At 44.1% G+C, this 23635-nt stretch overlaps 1 pseudogene; it reads right to left on the reverse strand.

Moving 5' to 3' along the window:
- LOC132825582 (cytochrome P450 2K6-like) overlaps nucleotides 1-23635 on the reverse strand; it is a 107644-nt pseudogene that overhangs the window by 58262 nt on the left and 25747 nt on the right.

The raw sequence follows: 23635 nt of genomic DNA on the forward strand, positions 1-23635 counted from the left end.
ACTAGGTCAGTCAGATCCCAGAGTGAGCTTCGCTTGAATGATATATTTTCTTTTCATTTACTATGCTGGTCAGACTCTGAATGTATTCACAAGAGGCTGTCATTGTACTTTTAACAAAAAAACGTTGAAGTTTAAAGACAGACAAGAGAAAAATGTTACACAATCCAACAACTATTTTCAAAAGTCCTATTTCAAACATGGGGCAGAAAGTTTCCAATATCTTCCCTGATATCAATCTTACAAACACACAAACCTCAGTGTAGGGTCATTCCTATCCCAATGTTCAGCTGGTATGACTTTAACCACTTTCTTCCTGACCACATTCTACATTCACAGGATGTGATTTTCTTTCATCAGTGTCTCTTCCTGAGACCCTTCAACAAGCTTCCAACTCAACTCACTTACAACCTGTCATGGTCCCTGACACCAATGTCTCCAATAGCTTTGTAGGATGGCTTCCTCTCGGACACCTCCACAGCGTTCTGCTTCTGGGGTTTATTCACAGCAACTCAGGAGATCTCCTCGGCCCTGCCCTGACTCACAGCCTGCTGTTACCGACCTTTCCTGTCTGAATGAATCTGCAAACTGCCTGACATCTGCTGAATTGTTCTGACTTTGTGTTACTGTACTCCTGTTGCCAGGCAGCAGCAGTTCTATTCTCTCTTCTGCCTTATTTTATGATGCACTGAGCTGTTCACTCCAGTTGTTGAAGGGCTGCATTAACATAAATGTAAAGACTACAAATGTCAAGAAGCTCCTCAGAGTAAAAATACAAAATTAAACTAAAAACCATGTCTTACCCTTCTTGTGGGAGAAAATCCACTACCCTGTCCACCCACAGCACGGCCACAAAGAGCAGAAGGAACCAGGTCTGCCGAAGCCACAACAGAAACTACCCAGAGTGTCTCAGCCTTGGCCAAACAGACTAACTAAGACACTGGGCAGCAAACAGGAAATGACTCCAGCCACTTACAGACTGGGGAATACACTTCCAGACAGAGCCTGACAATAAACTTCCTAGCTGAAAAATGTATAGCTAGAAAAGCGCAGCAAGTCAGGCAGCATCCAAGGAGCAGGAGAATCGACGTTTCGGGAAGGGCTTATGTCCGAAGTGTCGATTCTCCTGTTCCTTGGATGCTGCCTGACCTGCTGCGCTTTTCCAGCAACACATTTTTAAGCTCTGATCTCCAGGATCTGCAGTCCTCACTTTCTCCTAGTAAACTTCCTCGCCCACAATAAGCACAACCGCTCCCCAAGCCCTTAATGGCAGCCTGTTCCTCACACATACTGAAACTCCACAGAGGATGTTCAGACTGAAAGGTGCCAAGGTGGACGAACCACAGTGAAACCCGTTGAAGGCAGGATGAGAGACATTAGCACCTATTCTCACAGAGTATGGGAATCTCCTGACTCAGTCACAGACTGATTGCTGCTAACGGAGGGCTGATTGTCCTCCCATTGATCGTGATTGTTCTGTGACTCACACCACGTTACTGTATCCCTATAAACACTGCCAGTGCCCATTGTTTGAGGAAGAGACCCTTTGGTCTACCTGTGCAGGTTGTCAGTTCTGTGTCAGCCTCCCGCTTGTTTTAAACAGTTTGTCAATTTCACCCAATCCGCGCTTGTGTGGTCTTTATTCAATTGAGTAATTTCTCCACAGTTAGGCATAGTCCGGGAGGGTCTTAAATTAGACAGGGTCTCGGACCTGAACAAAATTTTAAATCGATTCCAGCCTGGTGAGCTGACCCTTGCTCGGTGGGCGAGTGGGGAGGGCAGCCACGGCTCAGATTAATTTGAAGTCTCCCACGTTTCGGCACTGAGCACTGCTTGGTAAATGGATCAGTGGTGCTGGAAGAGCACAGCAGTTCAGGCAGCATCCAAAGTGCAGCGAAATCGACGTTTCGGGCAAAAGCCCTTCATCAGAAACGTTGATTTCGCTGCTGCTTGGATGCTGCCTGAGCTGCTGTGCTCTTCCAGCACCGCTCATCCAGAATCTGGTTTCCAGCATCTGCAGTCACTGTTTTTACCTCAGTGCTTGGTAAAGGCGATTGTAAGCTCCGAAAACCTGGCCATCCTAAATTATACCCCATTCAGGCAGGTGCGTGATCCAACTTGAGCCAGAACACAAGCTGAGTACCTGATCCAGCCCGGGAAAAGGTTCTGTCTGGAATTGTATTCCCCAGTCTGAACACTTCCCTAAACTTATCTAAACTCCTGCCACGAAGGGTCGCCGTACCTACCTTCCCGATTCTGTTCTCAAACAATATTGGCTGGTGACCAGTATAAACAGGATATTCCCGATCTTCCTGTCCGGGCAGGAATGGTTACCCTGGTGCTTATTACTTCCCTGAGAGAGTTGGTGTCCACGGACCGCCGCCTCAGTGGGACAAGTCAGACTTGTCCCTGGGCTGATCCTTCTCCCGGGGGTTTGGGGTCCCACAACCTCATTGACCCCTGGTTCGAGCTGGGAATAGAGAACAGACTGCAGCACTGACAAACGCAGAAACGGAACAGGTCGGGCAAAGATACACTGATAGGACAGACAGGCGACACAAAACACCAGAGAAACAAACAAAATAAGCAGGGCCGCCCTGTCAATTTCCCACCGTCACAGGATCTCGAATGAGAGAAATTTAATTGGCGTCTTTCCATCTGTCTCGCCTCCTGCCGATCCACCTTTCCCCGGGCTGGATCGGGCACATCCACCTTTCCCCCCACCTCCGACTAAAGTTAAAATCACTGAGTCTCAAAACCTCTTTGGGAAAAAAAAGGAACCTCTGCCAGCACTACACCACACCCCCGCCCTCTCCCCTTCCCTCAGTAACCCACACTTTTCTTGGCGCTGTGGAACTTGTTCCTGGGGGGTGGGATGAGGTGGCTGTGTTACTGGCTTCTGGGCTGCACAGGGCAGCACAGACACAGACAGAGAGACAGAGGGAGCAGTGATGGTCCGGCAGCCTGTCACAATTCATGCTCGTACTCTACAAGGTCCTAGTGCCTGGATGCATTACTTATTGAAGGAGACAGTGAGGACTGCAGATGCTGGAGATCAGAGCTGAAAATGTTTTGCTGGAAAAGCGCAGCAGGTCAGGCAGCATCCAAGGAGCAGGAGAGTCGATGTTTCAGGCATGAGCCCTTCTTCAGGAATGAGGAAAGTGTGTCCAGCAGGTTGAGATAAAAGATAGGGAGGAGGGACTTGGGGGAGGGGTGTTGGAAATGCGATAGGTGGAAGGAGGCCAAGGTGAGACTCAAAGCCCTCCGCTTCTTCCTTTCCCGCCATACCAACCAGCACCCTTCCACTGATACCCTCCTTTGACTGACTGAACTGGTCCTCACCCTGAACAACTTCTCTTTCCAATCCTCTCACTTCCTCCAAACCAAAGGAGTAGCCATGGGCACCCGCATGGGCCCCAGCTATGTCTGCCTTTTTGTAGGATATGTGGAACAGTCCATCTTCCGCAACTACACTGGCACCACCCCCCACCTTTTCCTCCACTATACCAATGACTGTATCGGCGCTGCCTCGTGCTCCCACGAGGAGGTTGAACAGTTCATCCACTTTACCAACACATTCACCCCGATCTCAAATTTACCTGGACCGTCTCAGACTCCTCCCTCCCCTTCCTAGACCTTTCCATTTCTATCTCAGGCAACCGAATCAACATGGACATTTACTATAAACCGACCGACTCCCACAGCGAACTAAACTACACCTTCTCCCCCTTTAAAAACGCCATCCCATATTCCCAATTCCTTCATCTCCGCCGCATCTGCTCCCAGGAGGACCAGTTCCAATACCATACAATCCAGATGGCCTCCTTCTTCAAAGACTGCAATTCCCCCCAGACGTGATCGACGATGCCCTCCACCGCATCTCCTCCACTTCCCGCTCCTCCGGCCTTGAGCCCCGCCCCTCCAATTGTCATCAGGACAGAACCCCACTGGTCCTCACCTACCACCCCACCAACCTCCATATGCATCGTATCATCCGTCGTCATTTCCGCCACGTCCAAACGGACCCCACCAACAGGGATATATTTCCCTCTCCTCCCCGATCAGCGTTCCAAAAAGACCACTCCCTCCATGACTCCCTCGTCATATCCACACCCCCCACCAACCCAACCTCCACTCCCGGCACCTTCCCCTGCAACTGCAAGAAATGCAAAACTTGCGCCCATGCCTCCTCCCTTACTTCCCTCCAATGCCCCAAGGGATCCTTCCATATCCGCCACAAATTCACCTGCACCTCCACACACATCATTGACTACATCCACTGCACCCGATGTGGCCTCCTCTATATTGGGGAGCCAGGCCACCTACTTGCAGAACATTTCAGAGAACACTTCTGGGACACCCAGACCAACCAACCCAACCACCCCGTGGCTCAACACTTCAACTCCCCCTCCCACTCCACCAAGGACATGCAGGTCCTTGGACTCCTCCATTGCCAGACAATAACAACACGACGGCTGGAGGAGGAGCGCCTCATCTTCCACCTAGGAACCCTCCAACCACAAGGGATGAACTCAGATTTCTCGGTTTCCTCATTTCCCCTCCCACCACCTTATCTCAGTCAAATCCCTCTAACTCAGCACCGCCTTCCTCACCTGCAATCTTCTTCCTGACCTCTCCGCCCCCAAACCCACTTGGGCCTATCACCCTCACCTTAACTCCTTCCACCTATGGCATTTCCAACACCCCTCCCCCAAGCCCTTCCTCCCTACCTTTTATCTTAGCCTGCTGGACACACTTTCCTCATTCCTGAAGAAGGGCTCATGCCCGAAACGTCGACTCTCCTGCTCCTTGGATGCTGCTTGACCTGCTGCGCTTTTCCAGCAACACATTTTCAGCTCTGATCTCCAGCATCTGCAGTCCTCACTTTCTCTTACCACCTTCTCAAGGCCAAATAGGCAGGGGTAATCAATGCTAGTCAGCCACCGCTCCAATGTGAATATTTTTGTGAAAAAATTAGTGGAAACCGATATTAACAAACCTTTTCTTTCTTACTCGCGAGATTTGCCTTGCTGTTCAAAACATGTTTGGAGAATGGGACTTCAGTTTCTCTCTGTATTGTAAATTTTCTTTTTGCTGATTTCCCCTCATTTTCCCAACAGATAATGCCAACATTGTTCACGGGTGAGCTGACTCTGCCTTTCGATGCTCTGTGTTTTTTTTACTCACTAAGTGAGAGATGGGTTTTGTTTTGGAGATCGTTTACAGTTAAGAACTCTTTGGGAGGGACAGAGTTTTCTTTCCAGCCTTCCAATTGGTTTGAAGGTCATTACCACCCACTGCAGTTCATTACACAACGGGGCTTCGACAAGGGAAAGTTCAGATAATCCGAGAGCAAAACCACATTGACCAGTGAGAGATTTCCCTTTTGAATCTTTTCAGTGCAGGAGCTGAGCTCGAATATAAACCGCGGCCCCTCCTGTTGCCAGTTTCGATCCCGGGATGTCGATTGTAAGTGTTTTCCCTGTGGATGCCATCACCCTGGTGTTGCTGGGGGCTCTGACCATTATCCTCCTGCTGTATTTCAACAGCGGCTTGAAAAACCCCGGAGTCGTTAACTTCCCCCCCGGACCCCCTTCTCTCCCAGTGATCGGGAACCTGCACATTTTGGATCTGAAGAAGTTGAACAAATCTTTGATGAAGGTAAGAGCGAGTTAGACTCGGACAGTGAATCAGAAGGAGAAAGTGAGGACTGAATATGCTGTATATCAGAGTCAAGAGTGGGGTGCTGGAAAAGCCCAACAGGTCAGGCAGCATCCAAGGAGCAGGAGAATTGACATTTGGGGCAAGAGGCCTTCATCAGTAAATCAGAAGCCTGGTTTGCCCTTTGCCATTTGTGTTCAGCACTTGGGGGGATGTGAATTTCTGCACTAAAGGTGTGATCTCAATGTGAGTTATTGTCACCAGTGCCAACAACCAGTGCTGCATGGTGGCTCAGTGTTTGGCACTGCTGCTTGGGTTCAATTCCAGCCTTGGGCAACTGTGTGGAGTTTGCACATTCTTCCCTTGTCTGCGTGCGTTTCCACTAGGTGTTCCGGTTTCCTCTCACAATCCAAAGATATGCAGGTTAGGGTGAATTGGCCATGCTAAATTGCCCATAGTGTTCAGGGGATGTGCGGGTCAGGTGCATTAGTCAGGGGACATGTAAAGTAATAGGGTAGGGGAATGGGTCTGGGATGGGTAGGGGAATGGGTGTGATGCTCTTCTGAAGGTCAGTGTGGTCTTGTTGGGCCAAATGGCCTGTTTCTACACTGCAGGGGGATTCTATGAATTCGGGTGATATTACACCAAAATTGACATTCTGTTGGGCAGGTAATGATACTGGGTGAGTGAGACTGTCTGGGTATTTAAAGTTAGTCAGGGCTGAGAAGGCACCACAATTAAACTGTGATTTAGAAAAACGGATGTAAGATAGAACTTTAATAAAAACTGAAGGGAGGCTGAGGCCATGTTCTTCTGTCTGTCCAGGTACAAAGTTCTCTAAGGTACTAGTCAGCATGACATTTTCCATCCCCAGGGACAGTGGTGTGCACCCTGGGTGTGTGGCCCATTGAACAGTCTGAAAGGTCACTGGTGTGGTGAATAGGAGGTATCAACTGAAGAAACACTCACCGCCTTTAGACCAGTAAATGGTTTCCAGCATTGAAGCCAGATCATACGCTGGACTGTAACATCCTGCATCCTTATCCTTTAAATTTGCGCCCTCTCCCTCACACACTTAATTCTCCTCTGTTAAACCACAAGGTAACAGATTTATTGGGCTTCAATTTCAAAACTCCTTTTCCATCACAGAGGTGCAAGTGGTTTCTGAAACCAATACTAGAAGCACACGGTTAATGTAGTCAGAGATTTGGCTCAGGAACTAACCTAGCTGCAAATGTGTTGCTGGTCAAAGCACAGCAGGTTAGGCAGCATCTCAGGAATAGAGAATTCTCTATTCCTGAGATGCTGCCTAACCTGCTGTGCTTTGACCAGCAACACATTTGCAGCTGTGATCTCCAGCATCTGCAGACCTCATTTTTTACTCAGGAACTAACCTAACTCATGTGGACTGAGTCAAGATCTATCATAAGGTATAGGGATGGTATAGTAGAGGGAGAGAGAGAGAGAGAGAAGAACATTAGTGAGAGTATTTGAGTGATGTACTGACAGAGCTGTATAAAGCAAGACATGTCGAGGATGTGAGAAATGGATTTGAAGCTGATGCCTTTGAAAGTTGTCTGAGGGTGACCTGGAGCTGATGTGAATGTTCGGTGTAGATCCTGAGAGCTGGTGAGTGCTGCTAAGCGAGAGATCGGTGTGTGGTTCATGAAATAGTCTGAAATGTCACTGGTGTAATGAATTTCCTGTTCCTTGGATGCTGCCTAACCTGCTGTGCTTTAACCAGCAACACATTTTCAGATCAGTAATGAACAAATGGACATGTTGTGGAAAAACTTGTAATAATTTGTCTGTGTAAACCTTTTCTTGAAGCTGTCTGAGAAATATGGGAAAGTGTTTAGCATCAAGCTGTGACCCACAACTGCAGTGGTGCTGACCGGTTATGAAGCAGTGAGGGATGCTCTCATCAACAATGCAGATAAATTTGGAGAAAGAGCACACATCCCAATATTTGAAAGAATATTGAAGGCACGTGGTAATTTGCATCTTTAGCTTCATTGTTGTAAAATTTCTAAGTTAAAATCAGGTTGCATTCTATCCCTGATTAGATAATGAATACTTTTTAACTTTGGCAAAGGTTAGTTTTTTTTTAAAGCATTATGGTTTAAAGAACTTTGAAAGATAAAAAAAAGATTGTTACTAATTTTTTGTAATTTCTAAAATATATGGTTGTATTTAATCATGCAATATCCGAAAACAGTAGCCATTATGAATATTTGGTGATGTTGATGTGGAGACGTTTTAGTAAATTCATTTGTCACCATATTTTCCATGGTTTTTATAGAAATGCTAACAATATATTTAGTAATACACAAAAGATTAAACTGGAGGGTTGGGAACACAACCTGTTCTGATACTGGGTAAGACCTTTTTGCCTCAAGTTTCTGGATACCTATAGTGAAGAGAAGCCTATTGAACTTGAATGTAAAATTAACAATTGACCCAGTGTCAAATGGGATTTATGTTACATGATGGAAAGTAGGAGGAGGCTTGTGTCGAGTACAAAAGCTTACATAAACCACGAGGGCCAAATAACTTGTTGCTGTGCTGTAAATTCAATTTGGTCTGCACTGGTAGATAAGGGAATGCCATGCACATATGATACTAATATCTCCAATAACCATATCTGGGCTTCCTAAATTTTTCATTCAAATTATTTGTCAAATTGATTGGTTAAGTGCAAATATCTTCATGTTTGACATTTTTATGACTTTTTAAACAAAAGTTTTTTAAAAGTGTTTGAGCATATAATGGTGCTATGAAATAAAACATTCTCATGTTCAACCATTAACTCATCAATTCCACGTTGAGATCACTGTACTACAATGCAATCTATTCTCGGCTTTGCCCCATTGGTAGCTTACTTGTCTCTGAGTCAGATAGTTTGAGCTCACGCTCTTCCTTAGAGAGCTGATCATATAGTCCTGATTGTCAATTCCGGGTAGTGGAGGGATGTTGTATTGTCAGAGGTGCACTTAGCTCAATTCTCATCTTTGCTCTCTGAACAGCATAAAATGTCTTATGCATTTTTTAAAGCAGAGCAGAGAACTGTATTTCCTGATAATAGACAATAGACAATAGGTGCAGGAGTAGGCCATTCTGTCCTTCGAGCCTGCACCACCATTCAATATGATCATTGCTGATCATCCTTAATCAGTATCCTGGTCCTGCCTTATCTCCATAACCCTTGATTCCACTATTCTTGAGAGCTCTATCCAACTCTTTCTTAAATGAATCCAGAGACTGGGCCTCCACTGCCCTCTGGGGCAGAGCATTCCACACAGCCACCACTCTCTGGGTGAAGATGTTTCTCCTCATCTCTGCCCTAAATGGTGTACGCTGTATTTTTAAGCTGTGTCCTCTGGTTCGGCACTCACCCATCAGCAGAAACATGTTTCCTGCCTCCACAGTGTCCAATCCCTTAATAATCTTATATGTCTCAATCATCCCCTCTCAGTCTTCTAAACTCAAGGGTATACAAGTCCAGTCGCTCCAGTCTTACAGTGTAAGGTAATCCCACCATTCCAGGAATTGACCTCATGAACCTACGCTGCACTCCCTCAATAGCCAGAATGTCTTTCCTCAAATTTGGAGACCAGAACTGCACACAATATTTCAGGTGTGGTCTTACCAGGGCCCTGTACAGCTGCAGAAGAACCTCTTTGCTTCTATACTCAATCCCTCTTGTTATGAAGGCCAGCATGCTATTAGCCTTCTTCACTACCTGCTGTACCTGCATGCTTACCTTCATTGACTGCTGTACAAGAACACCCAGATCTCTTTGTACTGCCCCTTTACCTAAATTGATTCCATTTAGGTAGTAATCTGCCTTCCTGTTCTTGCCACCAAAGTGGATAACCATATCATCCGCATTAAACTGCATCTGCCATGCATCTGACTACTCACCTAACCTGTCCAGGTCACCCTGTAATCTCCTAACATCCTCATCACATTTCACCCTGCCACCCAGCTTAGTATCATCAGCAAATTTGTTGATGTTATTACTAATACCATCTTCTATATCATTAACATATATTGTAAAAAGTTGCGGTCCTAGCACTGATCCCTGTGGTACCCCACTGGCCACTGCCTTCCATTCCGAAATGGAGCCGTTTATCACTATTCTTTGTTTCCTGTCAGCCAACCAACTTTCAATCCAAGTTAGCACTTTGGCCCCAATACCATGCGCCCCAACTTTGCTCACTAACCTCCTATGTGGGACTTTATCAAAAGCTTTCTGAAAGTCCAGGTACACTACATCTACTGGATCTCCCTCATCCATCTTCAGAGTTATATCCTCAAAAAATTCCAGAAGATTAGTCAAGCATGATTTCCACTTCATAAATCCATGCTGACTCTGACCTATCCTGTTACTACTATCCAGATGTGTCGTAATTTCATCCTTTATAAGAGACTCCAGCATCTTTCCCACCACAGAAGTAAGACTAACTGGTCTATAATTTCCTGCTTTCTCACTCCCACCTTTCTTAAAAAGTGGTACAAAAATTAGTCACCCTCCAATCCCAGGGACTGATCCCGATTCTATCGAACTCTGGAAAATAATCACCAACGCATCCATGATTTATCGAGCCACCTCCTTCAGTACCTGGGATGTGGACCATTAGGCCCTGGGGACTTATCAACCTTCAGACCTAACAGTCTCTCCAACACCAATTCCTGGCAAATATAAACATCAATTCCTAATGTCCTAGCTATTAAGTTAAGTTCTGAGGAAAGATTATTTAAAAAAAGGCCTGTTTTATTTCAAATGTAGATGTTTAAGTGGTAATCTGATCGAAACGTTTAAGATATGAACAGAAAAAGACATGGTAGTTAAAGTTAAATTACTTCCATTGGTTAGGGATTCTAGAACTAGGTGGCATTGTCTGAGATATAGGGCCAGATCATTCGGGAGAAATTTTTGGAAACACAAATGATGGCAGATGTTAGGAACTGTCTTCCACAAACAGGAGCGGGATGCTAGATTAGGTGTAGATTCCAAATCTGAAATAGGCAAATCTCTGCTAAGCAATGGAGTTAGGCCCTAGATCAGCCAGGATCCCATTCAATGGTGGAACACCCTTGAGGGGATGAACAACCTTCCCCTTTTCCTATGTTACTGTGTTCCTATTTGGCCCTCAATCAACATCCGTAAAATAGTTAATCTGTGGATGTTTACTATGAATAATTTGGTTACCACACTTCCTAAGTTCTAATAATGACTACACCTGAAAAGTAACTCAGTGACTGTAGCATTAGGAGAACGTGGTGTTGGAAAAGCACAGCAGGTCAGGCAGCATCCGAGGAGCAGGAATTCCTGATGAAGGGCTTATGCCCAAAATGTAGATTCTCCTGCTCCTCGGATGCTGCCTGATCGATTGTGCTTTTCCAGCACCACAATCTCAACTCTGATCTCCAGCATCTGCAGTCCTTATTTTCTCCTAGATGTCCACAGGTTGCCTATTGAAATGTAGTATAGAAATATTGCACAATACAAATGCCAACCTTTATCAGTTCACTGCATACAATTTCCCTCATTAGTCACGCCCTTGATTCGTTGAGAAACATTGTCAGTTAAAATAAATATTTCAATGGTCACAATATTTGCTTCTTTCAGATGGATTTAATTTAATGTCTTATTTTTGGTCATGGAGAATCATTGGAAGCAAATGCAAAGATTTGTCCTCACGACATGATGAGATTTTGGAATGGGAAAGAAAACATTGAAGACAAAATAATTGAGGAATCAGATTTCCTGGTACAAATTATTGATTCATGTAAGGTAAATGAACAGAATTACCATTTTCTTTTCTTTGTGCTTCAACATATTTATAAATGCAGATGTACCTCAAAGAATCACAGAAATCTATATCACCAAAGGAACCATTCAGGGCACAATGTTTATGCTAGCACTTTGCATGAAACCATCCAAACTGATCACAATTATTGCTCTATGCCCCCTCTCTGATGTGCATTCAAATAGATCACATCTGATAGATTTGACAAACTAGTATATAGATTTCTAGTTCTTCCACCTCTCAATTCATGATCTGTTCTGCAGTTCCACAGCACAATCTGGATATTGAAGGAGTTTGAAAAATTCTGGTGAGAGTGTTGACGATTTCCTGTCTATCTTCCTTCAGCAGCCAAGGGAACAAGCTTCAGGGTCTTACCTAAAGAGCAATGCAACTGTGATTTCCTGTAAAGGGCCAATGCTTGATTTAATGTGATCATTAAAATGTCTCTTTTAGGCCAACTGTTTAATCCAGCTGGAGGCGTTTGACCTTGGACCTTCAGGTGACCATCCTCCAAGGCGGACTTCGGGACAGGCAGCAGCGAAAAGTGGCTGAGCAGAGGTTGATAGTTAAGTTGGTACCCATAGAGAGGGCCTCAACCGGGACCTTGGGTTCATGTCATACTACAGTTGACCACTATTCCACTACACACACACACACACACCAATATATACACACACAACACTCCTATACACAGACACACACACAGACACTAATACATACTCCTACAGATACACACACACACACTCCCACACGCGCACATGCACCCTCTCACAGACTTGGACCCCTTTACACTCTCTCACACACACATATACACTCTCTCTCACAGACAGTCACAACCCCCCACCCCAGGCACGCAGGCACATATACACGCACACATACACACATATACGTTTGTGCGGTGAATTTGTACTTGCAGAGTTACATTGCACTATGCTCAAAAACTGTATGAATCCATGTAAGACTCTGTTCACTCATTTTTTAGATTAGTATCAGTCTAAACATTATGGCACAGACAACAGTACACAAGGGGTGAACACCTTCAACATATTATCTGGCTAACACCAATTGTTAAAGTTAACCTGAGAATGTAACCTTTTTTTAAAAGGTTTTGTGATTTACATATAAAAGAAGTGAAACTAACATGGTCATTCTAACAGATGAGAGACTTCACAAACAATCAAGGTATTTTTCAATGTATAATTTCAGTTACATCACACTGTAAACTTTTGCTATAAATTCTGAGTCTTACAATTGTGTCCTCCACAACCACCTGATGAAGGAGCAGCGCTCCGAAAGCTAGTGCTTCCAATTAAACCTATTAGACTATAACCTGGTGTTGTGTGATTTTTAACATAATGGTGGTGAAAGAGAAAAAGAGATTTAAAATGGGTCCAATTTAAGAAGAAATGGGAGAGAATAGCTTCTCTTCATATATGCAACCAGACCTGCTGGATTTGTGGGTGTTCCTGACTTCCAGCATCTGTATTGCTCTAGTTTTACAGGTTACATGTCCCACCAGGTTCCTGCCCTCAGGTGACTAGTCTCTCAACATCAAGTTGTCCTTATATTAACTACACTCCTGTTACACAGATGCTGTAGATTTAATTTCACACAACAAACTATCAACTGTCTCATTACAGCCATTGTTTGTGACATTGATGTTTCTTGCAGTAAATGTACCAAATCTAATTTTTCTTTTTGTTGTCCTCAAGGGCTTGAATCCACAATTGTCTATTTTGGAGGTGATTTCTGTACCCACAGAACTGTAGCAGGGATCTTTTCATGTTATTTAATCGAATTGCCATTTGAACAGATGTGAAATGGATGGAGAGCGTCAAAACAAAGGTTGTTTTCGAACTGTAATGTCACATTTCTGAAATTCATTTGTTTTCAAAAATAACTGTTTACTTCAAGAGCTATTTTGGCATACTTTTGCATTGTGTTTGCTGCAGATTGGAGGGCTTGTGTAAAATGGAACTGTTCCTGTTCTTTACTATTTTGATGCAAAAATTTACCTTTCAAGTTCCCCCCGATGTCAGTGAACTGGAGCTGGAGTCTGGTGTGGGTTTTACTTCGTTCCCAAAGTACCCATATGTGTGTGCTGTGCATCGCTGATGTATTGTTGAAGAAATTCTCAGGAGCCAGACCTTGAGCATTAACAGTCTTCATTGCACAGCCATGGGGAGTACGTCTTGCCTCAGGCAGAAACAGGCATAGTCTGAAGTTATGCAAAAGGTTAAAGGTTATATAGCATTTTAGGCAGAAGCTGACCATTAGTCACAGAAGTCATGAGGTTAGGTGAAGCCCATGGTCAGTCCCTGTTATTGTCACAAGTGTTTCCCAATCAGGCAGCCTTGAATGTTAGCATGTACCAAATTGTTTGCACAAGGTTCTGTAGGAATCAGAACACATAAGTGGCACAATGAGCCTAACATCATTATGAAAGCAGAACTAGTCTAGGGTCTGGGGGAAGTGAGGACTCTCAGGCAGTTGCAAGGTTATCTTTAGAAAAATAGTTACAGAAGCACTTCTTCAATACAGCATGCCAGCAATCTGTGCTTTAACTTGCGAGACCAGTTATGTAACAATGGCTGCCAGGCAAAGTGTGTCAACTTTTCTTTGACAATCCTTCCTCTTTGATCACAAGATCAAAAGAGCAGATTGGGAGTGTCCACAAATGGGGGAACGTAACCAGACCCCGGGGGGGTTATCTGATGGTGGTGATGGTGGTGGTAGTGGTTCAGAGTCATAAAAATAGGCCTTGGATTCATCACAGAGGGAGCCGAGGGCAGCAACGCCTGGGGTTTCGTGTCAGGGTAGGAGTGGTCCACAGGGGGAATCCTAGCCAACTGCACGGTTTGTGGGGAAAAGAGAGGTGCAGTCAACCTATTCATGAGAACCTGCCAGTATATATGGCAACACAACACATAATGATTATAATGACAATAATAACCAGCCAATGCAGTATATAAGACCCCCAAGACCATCCCAGTATCCCTCACAGCCAGCCATCTCCTGCCGTGGAACCTTGTCTGATTCTGAAAGGACTGGATCACATGGGTTATGTTGTATTCCTGGATAATACATTTGTCCCCCATGATTGTGCACACTCCTCTTTGTTGGGCCAATTGATAATCCAATTCTTTGTTAACCAATTCCTTCTTAACCACATTTAGTCCCTTCGCTGTACTATTTCCCAGACATTAACCCACAAATGAGGTAATTCCTGTTTTTTGCTGCTATTGTTCCCACTGAAACTTCAAGGGATAATGCCCTGAGAAACCAGTAGCCAAGGGAAGATCCCAGAGTTACTGGGTCCTTCCAATCCACACAAACTTCCTCGCTAATAGCTCAGGTAACTACTCTGCGGTTGGTGTGAGCTCACTGTAGGCATGGAACAGTGAGTGGCCCGATTGTCCCTACAGCAAACAAGTCTGGGAGAGTCCGGGTGGCTGTATTAAGGAACACAAACCCTGGTTTAGCCCGGTAACAGTTAACCTCCCTATTATTTTTACTCATGAACTGTTTGTATCTCCAGTTGCTTTCCTGGTTGGAGTTTCCCCCAATCCGATCAGCTGGTAATTGTCAAAAGGATACGACCATGAGGTCAAAGAGACATGAGTGCCATTACAGTGTGCACATCTGCTCAACCTATCTATCTCTCTTCCTTCCTACATGATGCTTGGTTATAATACATTGATCTCTGAATCATTCGGTTCTGGATTGAAATTCCACCCTCAGGCTCAAACAGAAAAATCACAACCTCTGGCCCTCCACTGCAGGCATGCTGCAATGCCAGAACTACCGTCTTTGGGAAGGTACTGTTTTGACAAGGAGGATAGCAATTACGCCCAGTATTCTGGTTAATAGTAATCCTTAAATCAATATCATAAAGAAGAGTTTATCTTCTCATTATCATATTTCTCTTTTATTGGGTGTTGCTAAGTGTCTATTGGCTAATATATTTGTTACATTACAACGGAAATTGCACCCAATTTAAAAGTACATCATTGTTTGTGAAGTGCTTTGACAGGTTTGCTGGTTGCAGCAACTGTGATAAATACATGTCTTCCTTTAAAGCCTATCTCTTTGACCATGTCTTTGTCATACCACTTCTCTATATGGTTGGTGCCATTATTTCTCTGATATCAAGCCTGGCAACATTCTTTATACAGTATACCGTATTAAAGTTGGCAAGCAAATACAAGTTTTCATCATTGTTAAAAAATATTACTTCGATTTATTCTCCCTTCTCTGTTCTCTCTATTGCTTTACAACTAAAACTCACAAAATGATGCATCGAATGAGGAGATCTGTGGCTACTGTTTTTGTGCAACACAAACGCACAAATAAGGAGTGCAGGACCAATTAGTCCCTCAAGCCTGCACTTAATGGTACAATCCTGGGGAGTGTTGCTGAACTAAAAGATCTGATCCCATCACCAGGTCAGCCTTTATTTACAAGTACACAGTGCACTGGCAGTTACCAGCCAGCTTGGAGCCAGTCCTTAACTGAGGAGATTCTAGTCTCCTGTTATATTTTTGGGGGGGGAAATGTCCTGTTTATTTTTTTTTCTTTATTATTAACCCCCACACTACCGCCTAACTGCGGTAGTGCTTATTTTTCCCCAGCACCCAGCATGGTGTGTGTGCGCAAGTGTGAGACACAGTGGGAAACACAAAGTGCACAAATCTTTATTTAATTTCCACCACCAGGAAGAAAGGAAACACCCAAGTGGCCAGTGACAAGCAGTGCCCTTCACATCAAAGGGCAATGCTGTGTGATCAAACAGTGAAGGGGAGGACAGGGACTAAATCAAAATGGAGTTGGAGTGGGAAATGATGCACTCCACTCCCTGCGGCACCCACCTCTCCCTGAACAACTCCAGGGTGTTGGTGGACACCGCATGCTCCTTCTCCAAGGACACCCGGGCCCTAATGTAAGCTGACCTATATTGATTTTACTGACAGAAATAAGTTATTTGGACTAAATGGTCTGTGCAAGTTTTTCTGCTCTATACAAGTGTCCTCCCACCTTTCTTCATGTATCACAAGTCTCAGTTGACACTGGGTCGATTGTTAGTTTTAAATCGGAGCTAAATTATACACAGTGAAGTGAGAAAGGTTCATATTTGTATCGTTTCTAAAGTACATTTCAATAGGCAACCTGTGGGCATTCTAAATGCTTCAGTCACTGAGTTACTTTTCAGGTGTTAGAGTATAGGAAGTGTGTTAACCAATTTATTCACAGCAAGCTTCTGCAAATTGTTTATTTTCCTGATGTTGATGGAGGGACAAATAGGAACATAGTAACATCGCAAGCGGAGTTAGCCATTCAACCTCTTCAGTGTATTCCACCATTCAATGGGATCCTGGCTGATCTAGAGCCTAACTCCATTGCTTAACCTCCATTGATTTACCCATTTCAGATTTAGAATTAACATCTGATCCAGCAACCACTCCCATTTGTAGAAGAGAGTTCCAAACACCTGCAATCATTTGTACTTCCTAAAGTTTCTCCTGAATGTTCTGGCCCTCTTTCTCAAACTATATCCTCTGGTTCTGGAATCCCCAAACAGTGGTAATATGGATCAGATCAAACCTCCTCAAACTATTCTGAAAATAGTCTAGACCCTAACGTTTTCTTATTTTCAAGGTGAATGTAAGATTTGGCCTACCAGATGCAATTTGATTGGTCAAACAACCGGATTTAAAGCAAAACGTTATAGTTCATCCATTATAGTGAAAATGTTGCAAAAGAAAGAAAGAATTAGAATAACTTAATTCATTTGAAAACTTAACAAAATAATACATACAGTAACTATTACTAATTAACTGTTCCAATTATCACACTTGGCAAAAGGCAGATTCAGAAAACAGATTGTCTTACCTGCAAGAAATCCAACAAGAAAGAACATCAAAACACAATTCTGAGAGAGAGAGAGAGAGACAGACAGACAAAGAGGGAACTCCAGCTTTCAGCTGTAGCAAAGAGAGATGTCACAACTTTTTGCAACCCCAGTATTCTCTACGGGAATCTAAAGATCACGGTTCTGTCCGAGTTTGAGTACATCCCTTCCGGCTGCTTCATTTGTTCCAACTTTTAAAACTATCAAAGATCTCACAAGCTGTTCACCCCAGCAGTTCCGGTAGACTACTCACTACCTCTGCCTTAAAACCTCTCTTCAAAATCAACAGGGCAAAGTAACCTCTTAAAGCCATAGAAAGCTTTTCAAAGCTTTTTCATTTGAAATGTCACAAAAATGTCAAGCATAAAGGATATTTGTAAGCAATAGGTCCTTCTCCAAGGACACCCAGGCCCTAATGTAAGCTGACCTATATTGATTTTACTGACAGAAATAAGTTATTTGGACTAAATTGTCTGTGCAAATTTTTCTGCTCTATACAAGTGTCATCCCACCTTTCTTCATGTATCACAAGTCTCAGTTGACACTGGGTCAATTGTTAATTTTAAATTGAAGCTCAACAGGTTTCTCTTCACTAAAGGTATTCAGAAACCCGAGGCAAAAGGGTGCTTTTTCACAGATGAGTCAAAAAGTGTGGCGCTGGAAAAACACAGTAGGTTAGGCAGCATTCAGGGAGCAGAAGAATTGTTATGCCTGAAACGTTGACTCTCTTACTCCTCGGATGCTGCCTGACCTGCTGTGCTTTACCAGCACCACACCTTTTGACTCTGATTTCCAGCATCTGCACTCCTCACGTTCTCCTAAATCACAGATGAGCCAGGGTCATGACAAGTTATGTTCCCAAACCTGCAATATAACCTTCAACAAACAACAAAAATATGTTATTAACATCTCTAACCCAATCATGGAAAATAGGATGCTGAACAAATTTACTAAACATCCCATGTTCACATCATTAGGTCTAGGATAACGGCTATAATTTCTGGATATTGCACGATTAAAAATAACTGTATGTTTTAGAAATTACAGCAAATTAGTTACAATTTTATTTGATTAGTTATTTTTGTTTCTTTCCTCAAGTTCTTTAAAACATAATGCTTTAAAAAAACTAACCTATGCAAAACACTGAAACGTATTCATTATCTGAACAGGGACAGAATACAACCTGATTATAACTGACAAGTTTAACAACAGTGAAATGCAAATTACCGTGTCCTTTTGTAATTGCTTCAAATATTGGGATGTGTGCTCTTTCTCCAAATTCATCTGCATTGTTGACGAGAGCATCCTTCACTGTTTCATAACCAGTCAGCACCACTGCAGTTGTGGGTCCCAGCTTGATGCTAAATACCTCGCCATATTTCTCAGACAGCTTCAAGAAAAGGTTTACACAGACAAACTATTACAAGATTTTCCACAACACTTCCATTTAGTGTTCATTACACCAGCGACCTTTCAGACTGTTCCATGAACCACACACCGATCTCTCACTCGGCAGCACTCACCAGCTCTCAGGATCTACACCGGACATTCACATCAGCTCCAGCTCACCCTCAGACAACTTTCAAAGGTATCAGCTTCAAATCCATTTCTCACATCCTTGACATGTCTTTAGCTTTATGCAGCTCCGTCAGTACCTCACTCAAATACAATGTAAAACACTCTCACTAACATTCTGTTCACTCTCTCTACCATACCTTATATACCTTATGCTAAATCTTGACTCAGTTGCCACACAAGAGGCCAGTACGTAAGCCAAGTCTCTGACTACACTAACCTTGTGGTCCTGATGTTGGTCTCGGAAGCTACTTTTGTGATGGAAAGGAAGTTTTGAGACTGAATCCCAATAAATCCTTTACCTTGTGGTTTAACAGGGGAGAACTAAATGTGTGAGGGAGAGCGCACAAATTTAAAGGGTAAGGATGCAGGATGTTACAGTTCAGCGTATGATCTGGCTTCAACACTGGAAGACATTTACTGGCCTAAAGACAGTGAGTGTTTTTTTTTCAGTTGATTGCTCCTATTCACCACACCAGTGACCTTTCAGACTGTTCAATGGGCCACACACCCAGGCTGCACACCACTGTCCCTGGGGATGGAAAATGTCATGCTGACCAGTACCTGAGAGAATTCTGCACCTGGTGGATACTGGAGAGGCAGAAGAACATGCCACCTCTCACTTAGTGATTAAAACAAAACAGGTTGCGAAAACCAAAGGGCAGAATCTGCTCATTCGTGAACGATGCTGGCATTGCTGAAGCTGTAGAGAAAATGAGGCAAATTCAGCAAAAAGCAAATTCACAATGCAGAGAGAAACTAAAGTCCCATTCTCCAAACATGGTGTGAACAGCAAGGCAACACTCAGTAGTAACAAAAAAAGTGTTTATTGATATTCATTAACATGCCTTTTATTTATTATGGGTGTTCTTGGCTGACCAACATTGATTACCCATTCCCACTTGCCGTTGCAAAGGTTGTAGTGAACTGTCTTCTTGTTCTGCTGCAGTCCACGTTCTGTAGATAGACCCACTATATTCTCAGGGAGGGAAGGGACAGTAAAGGAACAGCAATGGTGGAGATCAGAGTTGAGAGTGTGGTGCTGGAAAAGCACAGTAGGCCAGGCAGCATTTGAGGAGCAGGAAAATGGACGTTTCATGCAGAAGCCCTTCATCAGGAGTGAGGCTTCTTCCTGTTGAAGGGCTTATGATCAAAACATCGATTCTCCTGCTCCTCAGATGCTGCCTGACCTGCAGTGCTTTTCTAGCACCACAGCCCAGTGTTAACATCAGCTTGGATCATAACAAAATTAATGGTATGGAATTAAAAATCATGTTTAAGATGTGCTCTACACTCAGTAATATAGCTGTACCTGGTTTTAACTTATTTACAGCACAGAAGAAGAAGATGAAGGAACTGTGGGCATTCCAGCTAAGTTTGCAGATGATACAAAGATAGATAGAGGAACAGGTAACATTGAGGAGGCACGAGGCTACAGAAGGATCTGGACAGGATAGGAGAGTGGGCAAAGAAGTGGTCGATGGAGTACAACATGGGCACGTGTGAGGTCATGCACTTTGGTAGGAAGAATAGAAGCACAGACTATTTTCTAAAAGGGGAGAAAATTCAGATGTCTGAAGTGCAAAGAGACTTGGGAGTGCTGGTCCAGGATTCTCTCAAGGTAAACTTGCAGGTTGAATCAGTAGTTAATAAGGCAAATGCAATAATGGCATTTATTTTGAGAGGCATCGAAGTTAAAAGCAGTGATGTACTTCTGAGGATCTATAAGACTCTGGTATGACCACATTTGGAGTATTGTGCACAGTTTTGGGTCTCCAATCGCAGGAAGGATGTACTGGCCCTGGAGCGTGTTCAAACGAGATTGACGAGAATGGTCCCAGGAATGAAAAGCTTAACATATGAGGAACATTTAAAGACTGTGGGTTTACGTTCAATGGAGTTTTGTAGGATGAGGGGAGATCTAATTTAAACATTCAGAATACTGAATGGCCTGGACAGAGTAGATGTTGGGAAGATGTTTCCATTGGTAGGAGAGACTAGGACTCAAGAGTCTAGCCTGAGAGTAAAGGGAAGACGTTTTAGAATGGAGATAAGGCGAAACACCTTTAGTCAGAGGGTGGCGAATCTATGGAATTCACTGCCACAGAATATATTTAAGACTGAGATAGATAGAGTTTGAGTATCAAGAGAATCAAGGGTTACGGGAAGAAAATGGGAGAATGGGTTTGAGAAACCTATCAGCCATCATTGAATGGTAGAGCAGACTCGATGGGCTGAATGGCCTAATTCCTGCTCCTATGTCTTATGAATTTTATGGTCTTATTTCATTTATCGCATCCGCTGCTCAAGATTCCATTGCATGACGTTTGAACGTTTTTAAAGAGAAAATCCTGCCTAATCTAGTGAAAACATTTGCATTGGTTGTAATGGGAAAATCTGATTCACTCAATGTTTCATTAAAATTGTACACTTCAGGCATGTAACAGCAATGTTAAGCCAGGATTTAGTGTCCACCATATCCCAAAATGAAAGACTATCCTGGGCTGTGCTTGCCAGCATTTTATTGTCCATCCCTTGTTGCTCTTGAGAAGAAGGTGGCGAGCAGCCTTTTTGACCTGCTACAGGCCACATGCTGTAGGTTGATCCACAATTCCATTCGGAAGGGAATTCCAGGATTTTGATCCAATGACAGTGAAGGAATGGCGATAGACTTCCAAGTTAGGATGGTAAATGGAATGGAGGGAAACTTGCAAGTGCTGGTGTTCCCAAGTACTGGCGTAAAATATACAGAAAGAAATGGAACCAATCTAAGTTCCTTGCAAGGCAGTGAAACTTTCATTGAACATAGTAAGTAGTAAGGGATAGATAAATTTTAAATTCACAATGGGCTGAAGGGTATGGCAGCTGCAAATGATGAAGGGCTTATGCTCGAAACGTCGAATTCTCTATTCCTGAGATGCTGCCTGGCCTGCTGTGCTTTGACCAGCAACACATTTGCAGCTGTGATCTCCAGCATCTGCAGACCTCATTTTTTACCTGAAGGGTATGGCAAGCAGGCAGGAAAATGGAGTTGGAGTCGAGATGAGATCAACTACAATTGTCTAAAATGGTGGAGCAGGTTCGAGGGCCTGCATTACCTACTCCTAGTTCTGATGAAATTAAGGATTCCTCCTCTAGACAATTGAAAGGGAATCTAAGCTCCAAATATTTGAAGTGAATTCTTTGTGTGAGATGCTCTTGTTGGTGCAATTGTCCATTTGCACCTTGGTTGATCTGTTAAGATTTTCTGCAGCATTTCATCGAGACTGTGTTTTTATTTCAGCGGCAGCAATTCCTGCACATACACTGATGGTGTTAATCGCAGTGAGTATCTGTCTATATGATTTGCAACTAGATGTGGATTTTTGATTAAATTTTGAGATGCAGACTGAAACCAGGTAAAGGGGAATAAATTAAAACTATCAGATGACTGCTCCCCAAAATGTTCATTTTCAGTCATTATGACTAAAATCCCCTTCCTAGACCTTTCCATTTCTATCTTGAGCGACCGAATCAACATGGACATTTACTATAAACCGACCGACTCCCACAGCTAATTAGACTACACCTCCTCCCACCCTGCCCCCTGTAAAAACGCCATCCCATATTCCCAATTCCTTCGTCTCCGCTGCATCTGCTCCCAGGAGGACCAGTTCCAATACGGTACAGCCCAGATGGCCTCCTTCTTCAAGGACCGCAGATTCCCCCCAGACGTGATCGACGATCCCTCCACCGCATTTCCTCCACTTCCCGCTCCTCCGCCCTTGAGCCCCGCCCCTCCAATCGCCACCAGGACAGAACCCCACTGGTCCTCACCTACCACCCCACCAACCTCCATACACATCGTATCATCCGCCATCATTTCCGCCACCTCCAAACGGACCCCACTACCAGGGATATATTTCCCTCCCCTCTCCTATCAGCGTTCCGAAAAGACAACTCTCTCCGTGACTCCCTCGTTAGGTCCACACCCCCCACCAACCCAACCTCCACTCCCGGCACCTTCCCCTGCAACCGCAAGAAATGCAAAATTTGCGCCCACAGCTCCCCCCTTACTTCCATCCAAGGCCCCAAGGGATCCTTCTATATCCACCACAAATTCACCTGCATCTCCACACACACCATTGACTGCATCCGCTGCACCCGATGTGGCCTCCTCTATATTGGGGAGACAGGTCGACTACTTGTGGAACGTTTCAGAGAACACCTCTGGGACGCCCGGACCAACCAACCCAACCACCCCGTGGCTCAACACTTCAACTCCCCCTCCCACTCCACAAAGGACACGCAGGTCCTTGGACTCCTCCATCGCCAGACCATAGCAACACGACAGCTGGAGGAAGAGCACCTCATCTTCCACCTAGGAACCCTCCAACCACAAGGGATGAATTCAGATTTCTCCAGTTTCCTCATTTCCCCCCCCACCTTGTCTCAGTCAAATCCCTCAAACTAATCACTGCCTTCCTGACCTCTCTGCCCCCCCACCCTCACTCCGGCCTATCACCCTCACCTTGACCTCCTTCCACCTATCACATTTCCAACGCCCCTTCCCCAAGTCCCTCCTCCCTACCTTTTATCTTAGCCTGCTGGACACACTTTCCTCATTCCTGAAGAAGGGCTTATGCCCGAAACATTTATTCTCCTGCTCCTTGGATGCTGCCTGACCTGCTTGAAAACG

This window comes from Hemiscyllium ocellatum, chromosome 20, assembly GCF_020745735.1.
Source record: "Hemiscyllium ocellatum isolate sHemOce1 chromosome 20, sHemOce1.pat.X.cur, whole genome shotgun sequence".
Taxonomy (NCBI): Eukaryota; Metazoa; Chordata; class Chondrichthyes; order Orectolobiformes; family Hemiscylliidae; genus Hemiscyllium; species Hemiscyllium ocellatum.